Source organism: Papilio polytes, unplaced genomic scaffold (genome assembly GCF_000836215.1).
Source record: "Papilio polytes unplaced genomic scaffold, Ppol_1.0 DF824102.1, whole genome shotgun sequence".
Taxonomy (NCBI): Eukaryota; Metazoa; Arthropoda; class Insecta; order Lepidoptera; family Papilionidae; genus Papilio; species Papilio polytes.
In genome coordinates this window covers 5020556-5045337 of record NW_013525102.1, presented here as the reverse complement: position 1 = coordinate 5045337, position 24782 = coordinate 5020556, and the positions used below count along the sequence as shown (strand labels likewise).

At 38.7% G+C, this 24782-nt stretch overlaps 1 protein-coding gene across 2 annotated transcripts in view; it reads right to left on the bottom strand.

The window, feature by feature from the left end:
- Positions 1–4698: 4698 nt before the first annotated feature.
- LOC106099741 (LIM domain transcription factor LMO4) overlaps positions 4699–24782 on the bottom strand; it is a 121498-nt gene continuing 101414 nt past the window's right edge. For both annotated transcript variants that reach the window (XM_013278381.1, XM_013278380.1), the window contains exon 5: positions 4699–6518. The gene's annotated coding sequence lies outside the window, so the exon portion shown is untranslated. The remainder of the gene's footprint in view (positions 6519–24782) is intronic.

The window sequence follows — 24782 nt, the reverse complement described above, 5'->3', positions numbered from 1 at the left end:
ACATTTCGTTTTATACATGCAGCGACCAAGTTATTGGTTCACATGTCGTTTTCCTTCGAATTTTCACGCTCATTGATTATTGTATCACGTTTGAATGTTTGCTAATATATTACATTTTAGTTATTAAATCTGAACCTGATAATTAGCAGTTTTCAGTTAATTATAATTTACTAACTAATACAGTTATTACATGTTTTAAAATTTTAAACATACATAAGTTATTGAAAAATGTCGTAGTTTTATCATTAGCAATTGAAATAACAGATTACTTCAGAAAACTTTACGCTTGAATAGATTTCAGTTAATTCATTCGTATTAACTATGTTAGGTCAGTTTGCGCCAATAACATTGCAAAATGTATTAGACAAATGTTATAATTGTTATTATTGTAACACTTTACGATTACAAACTCTAGATGTTTCTTCTAACCCTCCTGATCAAGTAAAAGGGTTTAAAAACATGCTTAAAGTAACAATGTCTACAAAATAGCTGATCACTTTATAAACTGTTTGTCTAAAGTTATGTAATATTATTAAAACAAATGCAATGTAAATACAATTATGAGTACAATGAAGGGTATGTACTCTTATACAATTTTCCTTTCACAGAAAATCCATCATAAGTATTACATGATGGTGCAATTTAGCTAGTGAATCGTAATTTATAGAGCATTGCAGTTGCAAGTAATTCGGCTTCTCTCGACCGCCTCATTACCCCTTTTCAGTTGAAACACTCTTTCCACTCAGACTTACACAAATTCACATTTGCAATCAGAGCCCGGAGAAAAGTACCCCCCGCACCGCCCGCAGCCCCCCGCGGCCCCTCGCCCAACCCACGCCGCCTTTAATTAACAGAAAGTGGTTCATTAGAGCTTATTCATTAAAGCAAGGAGTAATTAGCGAACTCTAATGAATGCTGTAATAATGTAAGAGCGGCCGCGTCGGACTGCGGACCGACTTCTAGATTAATCCACGGCCAGGGCATAATTTAGTAATGGCGTTAATTTATTACTGACTTGATTGCGGGATAAACGGTCCACAACTCACCTACTGCTACTGCCTACTGGCTACTGGCTGGACTTGGGATGACGTAAATAAAAAAGGAAAGCGCTTAGTATTGTAACGGTAATGTTACTATTCTGAGTTTTAAACTGTAACGACTAATTAATAATTGCTGCATTTAAAAAGAAAATTAATTAATTCACATTTTCAAACATTTCGATTTCAATTTCTAATTGTCGCTAGTAGATTATAACATTATTTTATGTTACAGTTTGGAATAAACATTCATTTTCATGGTTTTATTCAATTTTCTTATAAAAAAACTTCTGATGAAAATTACGTTAAAGCAATATGCGCTGAACAATAAACGAATCAAAATCAACAAGATGGATTGAAAAACATTATTTTAATTAGATCATAGTTTGAATATTCCGAGCTATTTTGCATTCGCTCGAAGCGTAGATAAGGCAATTTCCATAAAGAAAACAGTTTCCTTTAGACAGGGTCATATTTTCCTTCATCAGTATTCCTTGAAATACGTTGTTAGATTGTTAGTGAAGTAATATGTTGATGTCGAAGATAGCGGCATGTTCGGCTTCGGACAACGGACACGCATAATGATGTATGCTAACCATATTAAAGTGTACTGTAATAAGCCGCTGAAAGAAAACACGGTACACTCAGCGACAAAAGTTGTGCGGTAATAAAAATCTTAGATACACTTGCTTTTTTAGTGAATTTAAATTTTCTGTTAAGAAAAATAATATGTGTACATTAATTTATGGTTATATTCTAACAGCTTTCTATTAAAGATGTGAAATTAAGCAATTTAAATACCTTTTTTAAATAGTCTTGAAGAAATAAGTTCATATACTTAAAAGCTTAGACGATCGTCTATTTTAGATTGAATATTTATTACTTATGAAAATTAAAATACGAGTTATAAAAAGTTGAAAAATATTTTCATAAATGAGTGTAACTTATGTTGACTAGTGTACAGTGGACAAGTCGAATCTGAACGATCCTCGCAGACTTCAGATAACGACTGCTTGAGCCTGGGGGTCGGTCCACATCTACTTGTTAATTTTGATATGTCTCTCAATTATTTTAATACATGTATTTCACATCAAATATGTAGTACGATAAAATTAAAGTCCATAACAATATGTCATTCTAAGAGCGAGCGCACACCTTTGACAAATCTATCGCACGACTGTGTTTCCGATTGTCGATCGTTTCGCAGCCACTTTAACAACTGAAAATCGAGTAGTGACGCCTCATAACCTCATAGGAATCAAAGCGAGACTAAACAGTCATGCGATAGTTTAATTTCAGGTGTGCGCATGCTTTGAATGTCATAAACATTGAGTATAAAACCTGACGCTGGTCGCTGCAAAATTCTTCTATTTCATTTGTTCACAAACCAATATTCAGGTATAAAAACAACATTAAAAACCTTTCTCATTTTTTCACTATTCATCAATATACGGATTTTTAGAGTAGCGTGAAAATGTATGGCCACACAACTCCTTGCTTAAGCGGATGTAACTCATTAGTTACGCTTAGTTAGAGATTTTCATTTAAATTATTTAACGATAAACATTGCTGTTATTAATTAGATCTACCGGAAAACTCCGTCAATTATATTTAAGCAACATTTTTTTTACATTTAGAAATGTTTAGTTAAATACGTTTGAGTTGAGACCATATGAGAATTGTTGAAAAGTTAACTGATTTTAATATGACATGTTTAATTTTATGCCAAGTTTCGTGGCCCACCAATGTACAATGGCAGCATTTAGACAGCATTGCGCGCTAGTGTTGGGCTGCAGGCGGCGACTGGCGACTGGCGACTCTATTGATTAGTCAGATCCGTGCTGCATCATTCATTCATCGTGTCCACGCGTCACTCACGAATCTCGCCATTTTTCGCCTGAGCCTCGTACATATTTGATGGTGCGTCTGTCAGGAAGGAAGTACCGCCGTAATTGGTCCTGCCGGCGGATAAATTTTGACAAAGCTTCACTGCTTTTGGCGCAGGAAATGCTTTAATGAGATCTATTGAAATATTAACTGAAAGCTAAGGTTTTGTTCAAATATTGAAATATTTTAATGTTAAAAACGTCACAGTTTACTTGCTATCGCCCGCGACTCCGTCTGCATGGATATAAAAAAGGAGTTATCCTATGTGTTCTAACAGACTATCCTAGAGGATGCCAAATTTCATAGAGATCCATCCATCTATCCAAACATTCGCATTTATTTATTAAATGCATAATATGCATTCGAAATACATAAATGTATCTAATCATCGCTATATGTGTACATTTATGTTTTTTGAATCATTTCGAGATACATCTGAATATATTCAAAAGTTATATTAAAAAGGTAAATTGTTGAAAAGCGTATGTTTTGTAGTACAACATATTTTCGAAAACAAGCCGCCGAACAATGGAGTAATCCGATTGTCTGCGCGTCCAAAACTCGTGTTCAATAAGTATAAAGTGCGACCGTCTGTGTGTCCTTGTGTACTAAGCCACGCGTGTTCAATGCCCACCACCACGCACCGATAAAGTTTAAAAATAAATAATGGACTAGCCAGTATCACAAACTGCTCGTTTCGAATAATTCCTATTAATTTTTATTTTTTTTTTCTATTTTTTCAATGACTTTAAGTAGGTATTCGTCTGTTCCAATTATTTTTATTTGCACTGTAGATATTAGAATTGCAGACGAAATATCTGGGTACTAATTAGCAATTTCCGCTTTTAATTTCATCAAGGGTCTTAAAAAAGTCCCCAGAAAGGCTTGTATAATGATTTAATTTGCAATGTTAAGCGGCGCCGGCCATCTGGTCTCTTGCTTTTTAATTCAATACAATGTCAAGGAATACTTTTTGTAGGAAAGAAAACAGCAAGTATGGCGGTTAGTCCGAATTAAATTATAATAAAATTAGACGATTTGTTTTGATTAAATTTAACTTGACGCTCTGATTGCAAACTGTATTTTAACCAAATTAGAGTAATATAGATTTTGGATTTATTTTTATTAAAATTTATATTTCTTATTCATATCTGTCACGAAATTGTGTACATATGTAGATTGTAGCTTTTCTTGCAGCAAGGTTTTGTTTAAGCGCCTATGTAGTTTGTAGTTGCAATTTTACTTATATGCTTATATACTAGTCGGTTGTGTACAGTTAGTTTTGCCTACACATGCACAGTTTAACTGTTCAGTTAATATTATCAGTGACCGTCTGTAATGGGCCGCCTGTAATAAAAACTCTCAGTAATATGTTTCATTATGGCTGTAAGCCTTTACAGTTAATCCCTTACCAGAGTGAATGGTTGCTAGCATTTTAAATATTTATGTTGATTTGTTTCTAAATTTTAAAGCAGAACTTAGATGAAGCATAGACTATTTTTTTCCAACTTAAATTCTCAACAAGATGCCGTGCTTGTACACTTTAAAGTGTTTGTTTTACTAATATAACTAGTGTTTGCCCGCGATTCCGGCCGCGTGGAATTAAAAAAGCAAAAGTGAGTAGCCTATGTGTCCTTCCAGACTATCCTCTATATCTGTTCCAAATTTCATTGTAATCCGTTCAGTCTTTAAAACGCTTTCAAACATCCAAACAAACATCTAAACTTTGGCATTTATAATATTAGCATGATGTAAAGGAAATAAAACAATAGGATAATTTACAAAATTTAATATCTCTTCCTGTCGCCGTATTCCTTAGGCTAAGTATAGTTGCAATATCGTTCTTTGTGTAAGTACTGGTAACACCATAACTGTATTGTTACTAAACAGATTGCTGCAGCCTTGAGAGAGCACTCAATACCTGATAATGGTAAACACATTGTAATAACAAGGCTTTGTAATAATGTCTCTCAAAGTCGAGCAATTTACAATGAGTAAAATAAAGGTATTTATAGATGGCAAGATTATCTAAACGCTAACATATGTACTCAATAAGTACGGTAATTTAAATACGGATTAAACTATGTATTCTGTGGATTTCTAATCTTCAGAGCAGAAGTACACATTTTTTATTTCAATAACAAGAAGGAATGTCAGCGTTTATAAATTACACTAACTGTTTAAATAATTGATTCAAACGAGTCATGATATCGATGGTAAACCACAGTTATATACAGAGTGCACGGTTACACGGCTGGAAACTTCAACATTGGCATCCATCATTATTGCTACGAAGATCGCGCCTTAATAGGTACGAGATGTGTCTACTTATGATCTAAATTCTTTAATACTAATATTTACAGTTTCAATGATTAAGTAGCTATTTAGAAGTTTAAGTAACAGCGCGTCATTATAAACGAAATAACAAATTTATTCGAGATTTTATTTACACGCAAGATTACAAATCACAGAGTGTAAGACGTTAGTACGCACCGACATATGTTACCGGTTGGCAAGAATAATAATGAAAATGTCCATAATTGTACCAAAACAATAGACAAAATATCCACAACGTAATAAAAAATAAATAAAAACACCAATAAATTCCATCACAACTTATTGAAATACTATTCTTAATGGTCTGTGATTTGTATATTATTTTTAACTAACATACACTGATAATGTTAAAAAAGTTCTTTGTTCGATGTTTATTGCGTTTACCTCATAAGCGCATACGATTCATTTAGGTTTAAATACTTCCTAATATGTTTTAAGTACACTGATGTTTCCATTGAATAATGTTGAAAGCATAAACGTTTGTTTATACTTTATAGATTAAATTATTTAGTGAGTGCTTTAATATGTAACAATATCAATACATAGGATATGCATTTGTTCACTCACATCTACAATATCACTTTTATTATAGAAACAACACGCTTTGTGTTTAACACATCTCATTCCGAACAACGCTAAGTTACAGATTTCAATAGAAATTTACACAGCAGCGAGTAAGTTTTACATAAATTGCAATTTTCACAACCGAAATTAAATATGTAAAGAGTACAGTCGCCAACACGATCGTTACACGGATATTTGTGCGCGATGGTACTGTTTACAAATCTGATAAAAGTGTAATGAGCGCGGCAACGACCGTGTTAGTGGTGTACTGAAATATAACTTAATAACTCACTGGCGTTGTAAGAAATATTACTAATCGTACCGTTCCTCAGTCGAAGGATACGTTTAGTAATAATATTACATTGGCCGTTTTGAGTCCGATTGTCTTTTGTCACAACACTATCACTCTGTGTCCCCTGTGGGCGAGGGGACGCGGGGCTTGAGAGATGAGGAGTTGGTCGTGAGGTCGAGGGCTGGCTCGTGGCACGCTGCTCCGAGGGTTCGGTAGTCGGTGCTGGTGTGCGGCCGGGGACACGGCTGGGGACACGGCAGTTGCGTGTGTCCCGGCAGTGAGTCCGGCTCTGGCAGGCAGGTGTAGTTGGGCGGTGTCCAGCAGCCCGCACTCCCCGACCCTACCGGTGCCGTCGCCTGTGCCCTCGCGCCCTTAGCGCTCAGGTACGAGCACGCCATCATCTGGAACAATGTTATAAAATATTTGAATACAAATTACTTTAACTTCAGTTTCGTTAAAGACATGGTAAGTGTGTAGAAACCTTCTTGATATTGTGCATCAATGTTTGTAATCCAGACATTTTTTTCTATTACATTGCAAATATTGTATGAATATATTTTGACTTATACACAGAGCAAATTCGCAGCATTTACAATGTGTGCATATGAAATTAAACTCGAGTCTGACCAGTTTGTTAGTGTTTCGTAACTCTATAGTGTTTCGATAGTTTCAGTTAGAGAAAATGAAATTGGTTTGTTACACAAATAAGACGAAAAATTTAGCAAATTTTGTTCTCCGCAGTCAATAAAGTAAGTTACGTCGACTTCCAGACGCGATTCGCTTACGTTAAAGATGAGCTTTACGTATATTACTTGTGTAATCTCCGAGAGAGTAGATTGAAGTAAAACAGGGCTTACATAAATAATGAAATATGTAGTATTATGAGACGGGAGGCCTAAAGAATTCGCGAGTGGGGCTCTGTAATCACGCTAATGGCCAATGCGCAGCGTCCCCCCCCCCTTCGTGCCGCACCTCCCCCCGCGCCCCTCCATAGGCTCTTACGCTAATGCAAAGTTCGCGCAGGAGTAGTTTACTGCTTCAGTCTATCACACGTCCAGCGACAGATTCTCGCTCCTGCTAGTCCATGCCAAAAAGGCCTCATATTTCGTAAGTCACAATTTACATCAAATACTAGTCATAATTTCTTAACTTTCTTGGTTCGATTCCATTCTATGTGCGCGTAAACACTGTTCATCTTCTAATGCGTAAAAATAAAAATTGTTGTAATAAGGAATATTTATACCGTTGCGTTTCTAATAAGACGTTCGATGATAGTTATAAGCAATTTTAATATGTATGTCATAGCGGTGTTTTGAAATATGCTTCATTTACAGAGTTCAATCTGTAAAATTGATTATGCTGTGGTCAGTTTAAATTTTTAAACATAACGTGCGACTCGCCTGCCGATTAATAGGCGTGAAACGACGCTTCGGTTAGCGACCCGAGCTGCAATTGATTTACCCAAAATCTACTTCGTACGTACACGTTCAGTGTAATAGTAATTTCATAGTTGATACAGCGAACAAAGGTCCGTACCTACACACCGAACAGGCAATAGTTCTCCGGAACAGCTGCGCGGCACGCGGAGTGTTCTAACAATGATATTGTAACTTTAATATTTATTACACTTGATGAACTCGGCGCAAGTTAGTGCAAGTAATACAGCGCTACGGAACGTCTACGACGAATAAGGAGGCGCTCGCATCGTGCACTCGTATGAAAAAGACGAACGGGCTTATATAATTTTAAAGCTCCGATTCGCCCTCGTCTTTAAAACAATGTACGGTTTAATTAACTCGACGTCGTTCGGCTACGTTAGAGCGTATAGTGCATAATTAAACCCTTTCCGTAAACGCTTCGGTTAATATATTTAAGCGGTATCGCTTCAGGAGACCTAAACTCTCCTATGAGAATAAACAATCGCCACAGGCGGTGTGGACGAAGCCGCCGGACAAACGAATTAGTGGTGCCATGCTCCCTCTGCCCCGCGCCGTGCACCCCGTGCCCCGCGCAACCCTCGGCACGGCTCACGTTGCGATTAAAATATAATTAGGCGCTCGCCAATCGTTTCGCCATTGAGCCAGGTGGCTACGGAAATTAAACAACCGTTTCTGATAACCCTAGTGTTGTTGTGGAATACGCTTATTATCTAATAATTAGTCCGGACGGTACTATCTCGCAGCTGATTAATCATTACGGCGTGCGAGGGTTAAAAACCGAGCGGGAAGTCGAGGCGTGATGGATGCGTCGGAGGCGCGGGTCGCAAGACCCAGGTGTAACGCTGTATTAATTACGATCGGTTAGACATCGCACTATAAATCACACTCGCCTAGTGCCCAGCGCCACGTACTCGTACCTCCGCTAATGAATTCAAACGTGCCGCGATAATTGCGTACCTAATTACGACCGCAGAGCCGTCTAATTTATCACTGTCGGATTATGAATCGGGAATGGCGTTAATTAAACATGCATAATATTTGTGGAGGCGACGTATCGGCGCGCCGCGGGCTACGTGAAACAATTAGCTTTCAAACTAATACAGGGCTATTGAAACTCGGGCGGCGGCGGTCGCGTATTCTCTACGGACGGTCCTGCCGGGGCAGGCGACGGGCGACGGGCGACGGTCGTGCGATTACAATGAAAATTATCCACTCGTGTCCGCGTAACTTTGTGTTGATTTATCCGCGCCGTGTCCCGTTTGTATTGCGATTTAGGCGCTTGCTTTGTTGTAACTTCTACTGCTGTTTAGAGTTTCTCAAACTCTAATGAAATCTGAATTGTCTTTATATTAAATGTTACGACAGTCAACGCATTAAGTCAAATGAAATTGCTGAATCTCTGACACAAAATATCAAACTCAGAAGCTTCTGGAAATAATGAACATCAGTACAATAACAGATGAAATTTAAGATTGTATTCATATTGATTCATTATGTATGGTTAACCAATGTCAAAATCATCCACGATATGTTCTTTGATATTCGAGTGAATGAATTTGGTAAAACAATCAATAACTTGCATTTTCCCATGGCCAAAATGAAAACAAAAAATGACTCCTAGAAGCAATGTACAGTAAGCATGAAACGTATATCATAAAAATCTCATAAATGATAATGTGAACAGTTACGATGACGGCATTGTTTTCTAAGAAATAACAATGTAAACAAACACATTTACACGCGTAGTTTAATATCGGTATTGAATGGTAAACGCCTCCGCGAGCACAATACTACGTCGGCATTCCATTAACTAGTTGATCAAACATAGCCGCCGCATCCCTCGGGTAAGGGCCGCCACACACTGCCCGCGTAACTACTGGGTACTGTTACTTACTGGTCAACTTCGTTAAATTTTAGCGATGACATTGAAAAAATGTAAAGATGTTCTCCAAATTCAAAATATTAGAAATCAAAAATTAACATTTGGGAAATAGATACATAATAGTTATTTTAATTATTTTTACTTTTCAAAATACCATCAAAATATCTTCAGATGTTATAATAATAAAAAGTGTTATGCATACATATAAGAATTTACATTACTTTCATAACATCGTTTTTTTTTCAATACCATGTTTATTCAAAATATTTAGGGAAAGTTAGCTTGGCCACCGCTGTATATGTGCAACCTACCTATCCGTAACGATTTCAATCTGCACCGGCTTCGGCGGGTATCGTATCTATTGGAACAACAGCAACTGTTTGCTCGGGTCCAGGGCGGGCGACGACGGGTAGCGCGAGGCCCGGCCGACTTTCGCGACACAATGCCACACTAGTCCTAAATAATTTAATAGTTTTAGGCGCAACGTGAAGCGGTCCGCAAACAAGGGCCGACAGCCGACATCGTGCGATATTGTCGCCACGAGCCGAGCCACGGGAGCTGCGACCATCTTGCGGCGAGCCCGTAATTGATTATGCATGTATCTCTGCTAATTGATTATGTAACGTCCTTTAATACGACACACTCATGAATTGTATTCAATTAATATACCATTCGTAAGTAACAGATTTGTATGACAACAGTAATTTCAATATAGCTTTGTTTATAGAATCTACCAAAAAAGTGGTAAAATCATATCATTCAATCAAATCAACGTTAAATTAAGAAGTCGCGATACGGTCAGACAATCTGTTTAAAGTGATTCTATAAATACGTTAGAGTGAGATAGGGTAGCGATGAGATAGCAGAGTGATAACGCGGGCGGGCGGACGGCGGGCGGCGATAAATTAGGGCGGCTAGGGCGGTGGCGTGCGCGCGGGCCGTTTGTCGCGTCGCGTGCGCGCGCGCTCATTGCTTATTCATGTCGTAAGGCACGCGATCGCGCGCCGTGCCTCTGGACACGCGCGCAATGTCGCAACACAACCCAAACGCGTCTCAAGCTGCACAAACTTTATCTTGCTGTGTGACGAATGAAGTTCTTAGTGATAGAAACAGAAAATCATATCGACATTTTTGAGAAAATAAACGTCTTTTTAGTTAACTGAGTTTTAAAGGTTTAGTACTCGATAGTGATTAATGTGTAAAAATTGTTGTTTAAATGAGGCAATCTCAAGATACGTGTTGTAGATGAGTGGTTCGCGGGCGCGCATTAATCAAGTCGTCTTCAGCGACCTCTGACGGCGCTGGCTTGCCCTCGCCACTTGTGAAGCGATTACGAGACACCTTTCTGTTTATCATAATTAATGGATATATAGCAACTTACTTTTAATGACTGCCTTTAATTTTTTTTACTTGTGTATTTTTCAATTAGTCGTGTTTTGGATGAACAACATTTGATTTACAATTTTAAATAGTATTATGCTACTATTGCATTGCACTGCATGTGAATATTTGATGTAAGGGGTACAATTTATGTAATATTTTTGTTTTTTCCTTAACATGCAAATTTTTTTCAGGTTTGTTTAGCCCAAAGCAGAGCAGAAATGGTATGTATGGCTGTCAAATGCGGTAAAGGCACCTGTTTGTCAAATAACGAATACTGGCACATGACTTTTGAGAAATAACTGTGCTTCAAAGGATTTAACATAATTTACGATAACGAGCGATCGACTTGGTCTCGTACTTCAAAGCCACCGTTTCAGTTACAGTTTATTATTAATAAAATTTGGTCGGGTTGTCGAGGTGGAGGGTTAGTGCGGGGTGTGCGGGGTATGCTAGCGGGCGCGCGGGGGAGGGTAACGAGCCGGCCCGCGCTCGTTATCGGCCGCTTCGGCCGGTCACCGCCGCGGAAAATTCGCCCGAAACTGACGCGCGTGAAAATTTAATGAACGGCCGGACGCTAGTTAACTAAAAGGTAAAGTGCACCCTCTTGACGTGTTCGGTAAATATTAATAGTGAGTGTGCTAGCGTGAGCCATTAAAAATGCACGAGTCCGCGGATACGGGCCTGCGTCCGGCAGCCAGCGGCACCCGTTCATTAGCTCCTTCACACGCGTCCCTCGCTCTCCAACACAAATTAACCTGCGCGCGTCTTCGCGTCTAGCTCGCTCTCCACTTGCATCTTTCTCGTCGATTGCACACGCTGATTATAGAATTTGTCCAATAAAATGCGACGCTCAATAGCGAACTTTCTCGAGTTCCGCGTGTCCTGGATACATCGTGAAAGGAACAAGTTTCGCTATTCGAGCCATTTTAAAACTCTTACGGCGACTATTAGGGATAATAGAAACTGTCTAGCTGAAGCAATGAGTCAAGGAATAATGTGCGCTACTAGAATGATCTAAGTTTGACTTTAACGTCTTTTTCGTTCGTCGAAATGATTGTCGTGAGTGCAAACGTTTGGAGGCAACACTCGTGTAGACTTGGGGGTAGCGGGTGCTGCGGGTGCGGGGGCGGAGGCAAGACGATATTTGTTACGCAATAATGAGGTGTCGTTAATTATGTATCGCAAGGTGTGTTGTTTCGATTCGTAACGTTTCGGTGTCGTGGGCTCTCGCGAACGAGGTCAAGGGTTCGCGACTCTCTCAACCCCAAGGGGCTGCCAAATTAATGAGGTACTCCTTTGTAATAAAGATATAACAAGGATTGTGCACGCGAACCCGGACCCGACGACTCCCAAGTCATTAATGATGTCGCCAAGTCCCGCCGCCGCCGACTCGTTATCGCGCCTCCTCTAAACAAATACAATTTCACGAATAGAGAAATCGGGCGCCGGTTCGTAAATTATAGAAATCAAATAGATCTTTATAAGAATTTTTAAATAAATAATTAATTTTGATGTCAATGTTGTGTAGGAAACACAAATGAGTTAAATAAGAACAGAGCAAGTAGTACGTCTTCGTTCAGTTAAGTGAGTGTAGCGGTGTAGCAGTGTAGGCAGACAGCGGTGCTCAAGCGGCGGCGGCAGCGGGCCGGGCAGATTACTGCGGGCCGCGGCTTGCGGCCAGGGGTTTCTAAGTCGCGGCTAATTGGATGAGCCGCCGGCCACCCCAATTAGCAGCACTGCTCTGATTCATTTTAATCGAGCGCCCTTATCAATGCGCACGTTACTCTACCCTCTATTTATTTTACTCTCTATAAATTAATATAACGTTTCTGTACGTTAATAAATATAAAAATAAATCAAGAATAACTTTAATACACCTGTGATACCGAAATTTATATCCGGTGAATTAGTTTAGAAATAAATGGTAGTGTTTTTTGTATTGCACATAATATCAAGAGCGTATGTATACCATATGCAACATCTATCAATAATCCCAGCGAGTCCTAAGTGAATTCCGGGCAGTAGGTCAGCGACCTTAGGAAATGATTGATAGTTCCCGTTCCCGGCAACTTAACGGCGCACCCCTACGAGAAATAAATGATTCACTTTTCTATTGAATTCCCAACTAAAACTGTGGTAAAGTTTTTATTGCTGATTAATTGGCTTCCATTTTACTACGAAAGTTGCTCGTTTAAAAAGTAATTAAAACACAATAACTACGTATTTGTTGACTTTTTAAACTCCGAACTAGTTAGAAATCAAGATATGTCCATATCAAATAAATGCACACGACATACGAAACAACTTAAAAATGATCAATTTTCTTTTTTTTTTTTAAACATTAATAAAGTATAACAGGCAAAATTTACAACATAAATAAGTAAATGTATTTGTTATCTACATGTTAAATGTAATTGAATGACATTAATTTGCTTTTTTTCTCACTTACTCAAATGCACTCAATCGTATATGATGCAGACGAAAGCGTCCATTAAGGTTGCAGGTTTACAAAACGAGCGAGTGAGAGGGAGGTGTGTGCGAGCAGGACGGCAGGAGAAACCACTTCCGCGATGAGATGGCGCACTTCCTGTGATTGAGGCAGCGACCGCCCGATCGCGGACCTTTTCTGTTGCTCAAATTAGCTATTTGCGAAAACATGTCCTACTACTGAAAGCATCCTTTCATGCATAATGTTGCCTGAATAATAAATCCTACTCCGCCACTACCATTATCAGATTCTGGGAAAAAATATCAATTTTGTATACGAATTTAGTAATGGAAATTTTTGACAATGTACCAAAGTCGTCATTTATGTAAAGCTTTACGACTTTTGCCTAAATTATTATTACTGTTTTCAATTTTTTATAAAACGATAATAACAAACGAACAGTACCAACATATTAATTGATAAAAAAAATCTATTGTTACGTTTTAAAATCATCATCTGCCTTTATCCCTATGAAGGGCGTGTACGAACTACTACAATACACTACAGCTATCAGCCATCATATCGGAACAAAACTTTAATTTTGAAAATTGCTTTTTAACAATCAGAATAAATATGTCATGCGTTGTATGATGGGTCATTATAAGAGTTTTGGAGTTTTGCTTAGCAAAATTAATATAAACGATAGCATTTGGAGCTTCCTTTGAACATAGATTGAAGTGCTCTCACGGTTACGAGCATTCCAAATCGAGAATATATTTCGATTAAAAGCAAAATGTTGAATTCACTTGATTAAAGCGTCTTAATTGCGATCTGCACCAAGGAACGAGGTAATGCATTACAGAAAACAGTTTGATAGAGATGTAGAGTATCAGAATAATGTTGCCGAGAATCTTCACTGCCGAAACATGTGTAGAAAAATACTACGCTATCATAGTTTTGTAGTAACAGAGATAAAATGCTCCATACTTTGGGAACGGGAATTCACTCAATTGTAAAAAATGCATAATAAACTCTTTATACGAATAGCGTAACTTGTAGTCGTTTTTTTTCTTTGACTTCACTTTTTTACATTGCCAATGTTTGAAATATATAGAACGTTGTCTTCAAGTGAATGCCTATATTACCACTCTACTTTTTGTTAGGTGTCGTTTTAAAAAGATAGAAACATGTGGAGACAACACAACCCTTCCGCTTACTTTCCTACTTAGAACGGAACAAACAATTGAGTTAAAACGCACTTCTCTCACGTCCGGGCGGCGTGCGGCGGGCGGCGGGCACGGGCGCTGGCGATGAATGCACCGAGTCCTGTGCAATTTCCACTGCATCCCATTCTCATCTCTCTCGCTCAGCTAAGTAATGACTCAGATCCATTCGGAGATAAATAGCAAATTGAATGTGCCTGGTGCGCCATGTTCTAAGCACATCTCCTCTGACGTCACGTTGCAGCGTACTTGATACCTCACCTTTCATGACATGCTTACATTTACCGCTTTTGATTTGGTTACCTTCGCATTCTGTCATTAATGTATTGAAAGATTCTATTTGTGCCAACTACTTGAACTCATTCTTAAATAAAAATTATCTTAACAATAACTAATAATGGATTTGTGCAACCAAAGTGCGATACAATACTTCGTTAAACTGAACAGGGTCAGAGAACATGATTGATGTTCTTGTACCTTGGACTACATAAATGTATCTATGTTTTATTACAATAGCAGCTAGAAGTTATTTAGTTAAAGTAGGTAAAAATAGAGAATTAGATGTTGCAATTAGAAACACGCTTTGGATAATAAAAGGGTACGAAATCAAGTTAATTGATAAGTTCTATTGCGCCTGGACTAAATTAGCCCGCATTTTTACAGCACAGCATTGCCGAGGTCGTTTCGCCGGGCGCACAGCAAAGTGGAAAAACAGGTAATTTGGAGTGCAACAAGCACAGTTAAAACTATGTTTTAAAACTAATTCCGTTGGTAACGGCCACCCGCGTCGATAACCAGCTAGCGTTTACAATGTTTTTGGTCGCTCGTATTTTTTGGTCCGTTTTACGAGCGAGGAATATGAAAAGTTTTGAGAGGCTCTCGTGGAGCGGCGTAAAGACGGTTTACGATGCGTCTTCGAGCCGAATGCGCTACATGCTCCGCTTGTACCGTTGAATTTTCACGCGGTATAACCGCATAACACGAGCTATGACCTGACCATGAAAATTTTAAACGCCACTCCTCTAAGTAAACGGTTCCCCGCCGACGTTGTACGGCAACTATAAACGACGTATTAAAGCGTTGTTTCTTTATTTGGACGGAATTTACAAAACTTTAACATAAGATAAAATTTTGGTTGCGACCAGCTGCAAAAACGTTCCGCATCCCGGGACAACAAAGAGACGTTCTTATAAATTCCCAATTAAATTTTGGATACGAGCTCCAATGAACACAAATTCCTAGAGTCGGTCCAATAAAGGACGCCATGCAGCCGCGTTAGGAGGCCATAAACGAACGTATTATCCATGTAAGGCGGAATAGCCGTTGCACAATTAATTGTTTCATTTTGGGAAACAATTCCCGCTCCTCATTCAATTAAGAGCGGCGACTGCGGGCGGTGGCGGGCGACGGGCGGCGGTCGCGGGGGGAGCCCCCGCACGCTCATGAGACGGACGTATTAATAGCTTCTGCAATATTGATATACTCGTATCGTACCGCTTCGAATACGATATTGTTTGTTAGCGAATTCGATTCGTGTCGATCATAAATCTTGCGCCTTGTGTTGAGTTTGTAGTTGATTGAATTCGCACGGCGTCGTGTAAGAGCCGCCTCGGTCGGAGTAATTTAAGAGTGCTCTGCCGGCACCTATTCGCGCTTTCATTAGTCTCTGCTAAATGATAAATGAGGCGAGCGCTGAGCCGCGGCACGAGCGCAGTCACCAGCCACCGCCAGGTGATGCGCGCCCCGACACGATTAGCAAAAACACACAGAATTAAGAGAGACAAACATGTCAAACCGAGACACACGGTGACATGGAATCTACTCGAGACGAATTTTATATCGTGGCGTGTTTGTCTAACAAATTACTGTTTATCTTTTTATATTAGCAATCTCATTTGGATTGTTAGAGATACAATTTCATGATTGGGCGGTGAAATTATATATCACTACGAATAGTACATCGATCGAATTATATTTCAATTAACGTATAAAATGTGTTAGAGAGATTTTTCCTGTTTTTTAAACGTTGCAAAAATAAAGTGCAACTTGCGATTGTATTTAATTTTAAAAGACAGCAGGACGCTGAGTGGGGCTTTCAAATCAGAGGCCTCCGCTGAAGATTCGAGAGCAATCTGTTAGATTGGTTCATTAAGGCCTCCATTAGTGGAGTAATGAGTCGCGATGCATACCGAGAGCGCGCGCGTTAGACGGGCGGTCGCGGGCAGGCGCGGGCGGCGCGGGCGGCGGCGGGGCGACAGCCGCCGGTGAAAGTTGCCTCTTGAAATAAAACGCTAGCGTTCCGATGCTGCCAATTATTTTAATTAGCTGCGGAACGTCATTAGCAAAGTAAAAATAAACTAAAAGAAAATGAGAAAACTTATATTCACATTGTGAAACTGTTTGCTAATTTTCCATGTGGAAATTCAGATGAAAACAGAAAGATTGAAAAGCTATCAACATGATAATTCATTCTAAATTAAAAAAGCGTTATCAATCTTTTTAAACCTTATTACTTTGAGTAATTAAAAATATTACTTAAGGATTACAATGAAAAACTTTCTTCAGCTTTTACTGAAGTTGCACTGTGCGTTTGTTATAGGTAGAAGATGTAGTCGTTTAAAGTGTGTGGGATTACTTTGGTGGCTGTGACGACACGTGACATGCACCGCCCCTACACTGTGCGACAGGTTTGCGGCGTTTGGAACGCTCGTTTGTGCGTCGTGACGTTTAAGGCGAAAATTAGCTGCAGCTCCGAGGATTTGGGCTCTGAATGCAGGTCGGGACCGTCCATTAGGTTAATTGAAGACGCTACTTGCGGCGTCACATAACCTTTGTTGTTCACACTACTACACTAGTGCTCGGGGAACATACAAAAAGCAATATCAAGTTAAAGATCACTGCTAGTAGGAAGTGAATGTTTGTTTTTTTATCGTGTTGTAGTGGAGATTTTTTTTACAATATAGAAGTAGCTATATATTGAAAACATTTTTTTTTTATTTTTCAGTGATTTATTTATAATTTGTGCAAAATTAAGTTTTGTGACATTCTAAAAGTGATATTAATAAAGAAAAATTTATAAAATCAAACGATAGTTTAGTTCCTATGAAATTATTTATCGAAACTTGTCAGTTAATTGGAAGGAGATATTGTTAGTGGCGTAATGGACAAAGGAAGGATGGCTAGGCGAGTGAGTGCGCCTGGAATCTCGAATAATGAGAAACCTTAACCGGCGCTCATTCATGGCATTACGACAAAGGTAAGGGGAGGCGGTCCTAATTAACTGGTAAACTTTGATGAGAGCCCTCGCGCCGCTAATTAATGTGCCCGCGGGGTAAGGGGTTGAAGGAGAAGGCTCGGACGCCCCCCCTGCATGTGTCACTGCAGATTACTGCCGAAAGTGCGCCTAAATGCTGTATTAGATATTTCATTTATAAATAATATTTACAAAAATCATCGGAAGGGGAGGTTTTCTGGATCCTTCAGGACTAATATAAACATTGTAAAAATACTGACAAATGATTACTTTGAATGTACTTTAAAAATATCAATCTAAGAGTTATGAACCCACCATAGATACTGGTAAGTTTTTGAATTAGGGAATGTGTTTAAAACGGAATGGTATAGAGCGCTATCTTCATACTCGGAAGTATGAATGCGAACATGGCAATCCTTTTAGTAAGCGTTAAAAACTATAGAGAGGAAGTCAATACGCGGCCCTCCACCTGCCCGCGGCCCGCACTAAATGTATTGTCGTGTCACCCCCGCACACCCCCGCCCCGTCCCGCTAAACCCCAACTACTTAATTGGAAACCCTCATACATATCCAATACACTGTAACCCTTTTGATCGCTACCAATATCCCAAATATATAGGTGATAATTACGCCGCATTAATTTGTTACTAATACGTGACACTATCATCCAAATAATAATTAATTATATCGAAATATTTCTATTATTACCAAGTGTTTAAATTTGTTTAATAAAACTTAAAAGTGTGTGAAAAGTAAGATTAAATTAATTCAAATCACTGGCGGCGGGTAATAAAGGCCTACGCTACGTTCGCTACATCTACTGGGAGTCCAAAGAATATGCCAAAATGTCTCAAGTTTCTTCAAGCAATCAAGGCTTAATACCGTAGTGGAGTTTCGAGTTGGAAAATTATAGCGGGAAGCGGGGCGGGGCGGGGCGGACGTCCGCCGCGTGTCATCTCGTAACATCAAAAATGCATTTAAATTCTGCGCAATAAAAAACAGCGGCTTGAAGTTTCACTGCGGCCAAGGGATTGAAGACGCCTGCCTCCAACCCGTGCGCAACACACTTTGCGGTATAAAATATGTAACTTCCATTTTCTGTTCGTCCTCTTTACAATCTGCGACCCATTTCTTAATAAAAATCCGCTATAAAAATACGTGTCGTCGTATAAATAACGAAAGCACCGGGGAGTTTCCGCGCGGCTCCGGCGCGCTTTGTTAGCCGCCCGATTGGCTCATTGTGCGACTACGGAGACCTCTCCTCTACAATGCTTCACCTTTATTTGTTAACCATTATTCAGTTTTAATAGCGAGTCGTACAAGACATTCAATTAAACTATTATGAACATATCGTCATATTAATAGATTGCTAGTCTTGTGAAACGATTATCAGGATGGTTAAAATTAAAACATATAACCAGATGTGCTTTTGGTTTTACTCTGTTAATTGAAAATGTATTGAATTGAATTGTTGTTGAATTTGCGCAATGAATATTTATACATTTTCAATTTTCATTATGGTAAGCAATTTAATAGGATATTTAAAAATTAATTAACGCAGCCATAAGCTCCTCCTGGCGGCCAGCTGTAAAGCGACAAATTAACAGAAAATTAAAGCGGCCACCGCAAACCGCGAATGTCATTTTGCTATAGTTTGTCCAATTTATCAGTGCCGATGCTGAGAGTCGTTCGGAAATAATCGTAATCGGAGCGAGCACCGCGCCGAACAATATGGGCCGATGTCGGCCTCTCTAATTGGCCCTTACCTGGAGCGCACTCGAGAATGATAAAGCCCCCATTAGCCGCCCTATTATTTACCTACTCGTCATTAGCGTAGACTTCATTAGGATAACGAGATAACGGAGCCGAGACTCGAGTGGGGACTCCGTTCGGCATATTTGGTGTGTTCGAATCGGAATCCAAAGAAATTTTTCGACGATCATTCGATTGGCCGTAGGTAAAAACGAGCTAATTATTTCCGAGTACCTCTCGTTGGGAATTATTCGTCGGAACGAACGAGCAAGTTGCATAAGTAGGAAGTAATGCGCGAAAAGGCAATAGACCACCGGAGGCGGAGGCGCGTATTGTACGGCATCATTAAGATCGGTATCGATGATCGAGTAATAGGAAAAATATCGACGTTGCATTGCCCTCGGAGCTCGGTGTTCAGAGCTCGGACAAAAAACGGCCGAATTTATTGTTAATTATAAAAGTCGGGCGCGCAACATTAACGCGGAGATGCGACGCCGCGATAGCCGCCGCCTATTTATTTATTATTTAGATATCGGCCGGCGCGGTCACGACTCCATATTGTTTCGCTGTAATGCCAGTAATGACCTCGGTTTAAAGTTGAAGTGTTAATTTGATTTAAAATTATGCCCGCGATTACGATCTTCACGTGCAAGTTTCGCCCTAAGCTTTAATTACGCCGCTGATCCCTGATGGAGCGAGCGTGATATGGCTATTTTAGCTTTCATAATATTACCTCCATACCTCCTTAGCGGTTAATTTGTTTTTAACAAGTGCTGCAATGCGGTCATATTGTTTTTTTAATTAAAATTTAAGATACGTGGCATTAATAGATTTTGGTTGGTTTCTTGTATTTAATTTTTGCAATACAATATCTATGTATATCCGTCTCCCATGTCTTGCAATGAAATGAAATAATCTAAAAATATACCTGCGCATGGCATTTTATAAAAGACAACATTGTCGTAGCGACTATTAAAAATAAACATGTGTGTTCATCGCTGGCCTATATTCATCGACATACAGAAATAAATATAACAATGTTACCATTTCTAAATGGAATGTAGAGGGGAACGGTCATCCAGAAGGTGACATTGTGTACCTATGTATGTACAAATAAAATCGCAGCTCAAAACTTGTTACTTCTTCGTTTCTTTTTAATTAAACTTCAATGGTAATAAATATCTTGTAAGACATGGAATTTGATTAAGAGAAGCATTAATAAATTTGTCAGCGGCAACTACGCATGCGTTGGTATGTGTAAAAAGCGGAGTTAACAAGGTCCGGATTCACAATCGGCGGGCTGCGGTTGCGGGGGGCGGGGGAGGGGAACTGCCAGAGTTACGAGCGCCCGTCGTAACTGTCACATTAATTAGCATTCCCGCTAATGAGGAGTTATGGCGCTCTAATGAGAGGACTCGTAGCAAACGTATTTATTAAAGGCCGGTGTATCGGCGATCCGCTTTCTCCCCGCCCTCCCCTGATGCTGCCAAGTGTCAACACGGAGATTTATCAGCATTTATAGGGATTAAATTAACGTGGGAAATGTATTTTAGTTGTAATTGGAGTGCATTACATTATTTATAACTTTCCAAACAAATTAAGGCAGCTTAGAGAAGATTTTTGTTCAATAAAGGCTTGATGTGCTTTAAAAATAATTAGACTAGATTATAAGAAATTTTACCACTAGAAAAACTTTAGAAAAACATTTTAACCCATTCATAACACAAAAGTGTAATTCCTTGTTACAACAAAACCTCGGCAAAGAACAAAGCGCGTCATCGTCACAATGGAGTGCGCAAAAAGACGTTAATAATATTCGTCAAAGCACTCTGGTTACATTAAATCAATTTGCCCTTCCCGCGCCGTAAGTAGCGAACGGTGTAATTGATAAGTTGAAACCCTTGTAGCGAGATGGCTAGAGTTTGGCAGCGCTGGCGCGGGCTCCCCCCGACGTACAGGACGTTTCTACTCCTCCACATTTGCTTTACTATTATTATATTTACTAGACATTTTTTTGTCTAATGCATCCAGTAAAAGTATTGTTTTGTTATGATAATGTTACTTTTTTGAATTAATTCAAAGAAAGTTTTGTCTTTATTAAGTTTTGAGTGGATTTTATTTATTTTTATACCATTAATTTTATTCTACTCGTAGTTGTATACAGAAGTACGTAGAAGTTGTCTTTGCTGTTTATGTGATATCGGTGTTTTTATATTTGTCAAATAATTTGTAAGAAATGTACTCGTATGGCAACTTTAGTTCAAGTATGGTACGTATATAATTGTTAATTACAAGTACATTTTAATAATGCTGTATGGCGGCGCTCTTTAATTCGATAACAGCTTATGAAACTATTAAATGATAATACCTCTTGAATGATAGCATAATTTAGATTACTATCGTTGAAAATTATCTCTGTTCTCTATTTCGTCCGAGACTATTAAATGGAAAATTAGCGAATGTTAAAAAACAAAAGTATAAATGTTTGCGTATATTAATTGAGGCGGGTAAAAGTGAAAGCTCGCCGGCGACCCAACAAACCGGTCGGAATGCACTCGATTACGGTTCATTGATTATTTTCTTCATTGCCGCCGAGCGAGCGTCGGCGTCGCGTCGGCTGCAATCCAACAAGTTGCGTATGTTTCAATTAATACATTTTAATTCCCCTCAATGGTCATTATAGTAAATTCAGGCAATCATACGTTATCATTTAACTATCTGCTTTGTTAAATGCTTTTAATTAAAACAGTAAATTCCCGCGGATTTAATTACTTTTAATCAGAATACTCTAAAGAAACATAAACAAGAGAGGGCGCATAATTTTGACTTAATAATCGCACAATTGTAGTGCGATTGTCGATTATTTCGCAGCGAATTCAACTGTTTAGTTGCACAAATTGAGCCGCTCCTCCATATAAGCTCATAGGAGATTAAATAGTTGACAAGACAATTGAGATCTATATTATTGCAAGTCACAGGTTCGAGTCCCAAATGATATCTGACAATAATAATGACATTTGAATTCATATTTCTCGATATAATTTTGTATTAAACTAGAACTACGATAACTCATTAGCAAATAGCACCTTGTTGACGTCTTAACACCAGTCCAAAATTATTTGGAACTAAATTACCGTCTACGATGCGATGTTGGGAATTCCAGTGGTAAAAAGGCACCGTAGATTATGTTCCTATAAAGTCTTGATAAGATTTTTTTTTAATAAATGTAGATATTTGTTCGAAAACTGGAGAAATGATTTAAATACAGCTACAAGTTTCAAGAAATAATTAATGAGTTTGATCAAAGATCTGATTAAGTTTGTGCAATCATTGAAATAATGAATGTTCAAATAACAATCTTCTTCATTCCGTTAATGAGATCTTAATTAAAAGTAAGTACATTAATTTTGCATACTAAACAGCAAAATGAAAATCAAAAAATAATGAGGAGAATAATTAACGATGCTTTCGAAAAAAATATACAAAATCGAATATAAATGAAACAGAAATGGTTTGCCGGCGACAAATGAAAAGGGTATATGAAAAGTTTTTTTTTTCATTTGAGAATATGCATAGCTTAGTTATAATGGTGATTGAAATGCGCTACGAGAGAGAATAGGCGAAAAATTCCATTATGAGATTGCCATTAGCGCGGCACTTGCGGTATGTATTTCGCGGTAATTTCATTATTTTTTCAATATTTAATCTGTGTAACGAGTCTGTCGCTCAGATATGTACCCGTATGAAAGGGAGGATCATAAAGGAGTGCACCGGAACAGATCGCACGACAATATCCTAATTCACTCGCGCGAATGTAATCCATTAGTGTTCCCTTCTCTGCCCTCCTCGGGGCACTCCCATCCCCCGTTTGCCGCCCCCGCCCCCGCAGTCCTCACCCCCGAAACCGTCTGTCATTCATAAACCTCCATATCATTTGTATTGGCACATGTTTCATATGACTAATGGACGGGGCACATTAAATACGGGACGACATCTGCTTATTGCAATTTACAATATTATATCGAAATAAAAATCAATGCTATTCAAACATACCGCGATGCGAGCGACGCGTTTGCAAATCAATTGTGTAAGGAATATTATTTTTGAATAATTTTCCATTTCCATCTGTTAATTAATTTGCACGAGGCGCCTGTATAATAACATCTCTTTAATTATGGACTCGCCACAGTTTCCACTTGGCGTCCTAGTTTTAATGGCTGCGCGATAAAATTGTGTTTCTCCTTATTAATATTAGAACTTTGATGCAATTAAAAAATATATTTTTATAAACGAAATAAAATTATACACGAAAATGTACCATTCTAATTCGAAACTACATAAATGATTACTTTTATGGATCAGTAGATAAATAAATCATGACCCTTTTGACTTTATGTATAAAAGTTGTTAACATTGGAGCATTAATCAACTTTGCCGCCCAGATAGATAAAAATCGTGTATTTTATTTAACATTCCGTCTGTCTATATTTGCCCTTCGCCGAGCTTTAATACACTTACCTATCTACATAGATAATGTTTTCAGAAAAATTAAAGAAAGTAATCAGCGGAATTACGTCGGCTACTAAAATATGTATTCGTCATAAAAGTATGCGTCGACTTTCTGTTGAGAATAAATATTCATTATGACGGATCGCCTAGCGTTTTAGCGGGATTAAATGCTATTAACCGACGAGTCGCGAGTTGCGAGTTGCCAGTCGCATTGCTCTCAGCTGAATCAATCAGCTATCCGCTGCGTTGTGACGTGCCGGAGGATCAGCCCGCCCTTTGTACCTTTGTCCTCTGCTTTATCACTCCGCATTACAAATATTATATGGCATTACACATATTAAAAGTTACTAATTAAAAAATCATTTTCATTCAATGTTTTTCATACCACTGCTATTGTCTGCATTCCCTGCAATAAGTATACAAAGTTTCATGTGCAACAACATTTTGTTTAATTCATAAGGATTAAATAATTAAGGATAAGAGATAAGGATTAAAAGAGTACATATTCTTTTCTTCAAGAAAAATAGATTTTTAAAATCGTTAGACGTCGTGCGATTACGCAAAGGTGTAAACATGGTCGGGCGAGGCAAGGCGAGGTTCGTCCGGCCGAGGGCTCTCGTCGCCCGCTAATTAATTACTCGACTCAGTTTCAATTAAATTAACCCGAGATCGGTCGACGTCGACACGCGATGAATCGACGCCGGCCGCGATTAAGATCGTTAATGTCGATCAATTTTCCTCGTTACCGATCAATAAAGTTATTAAATGCCGTGGAAGCCTCCGTGCGCCCGCAGCG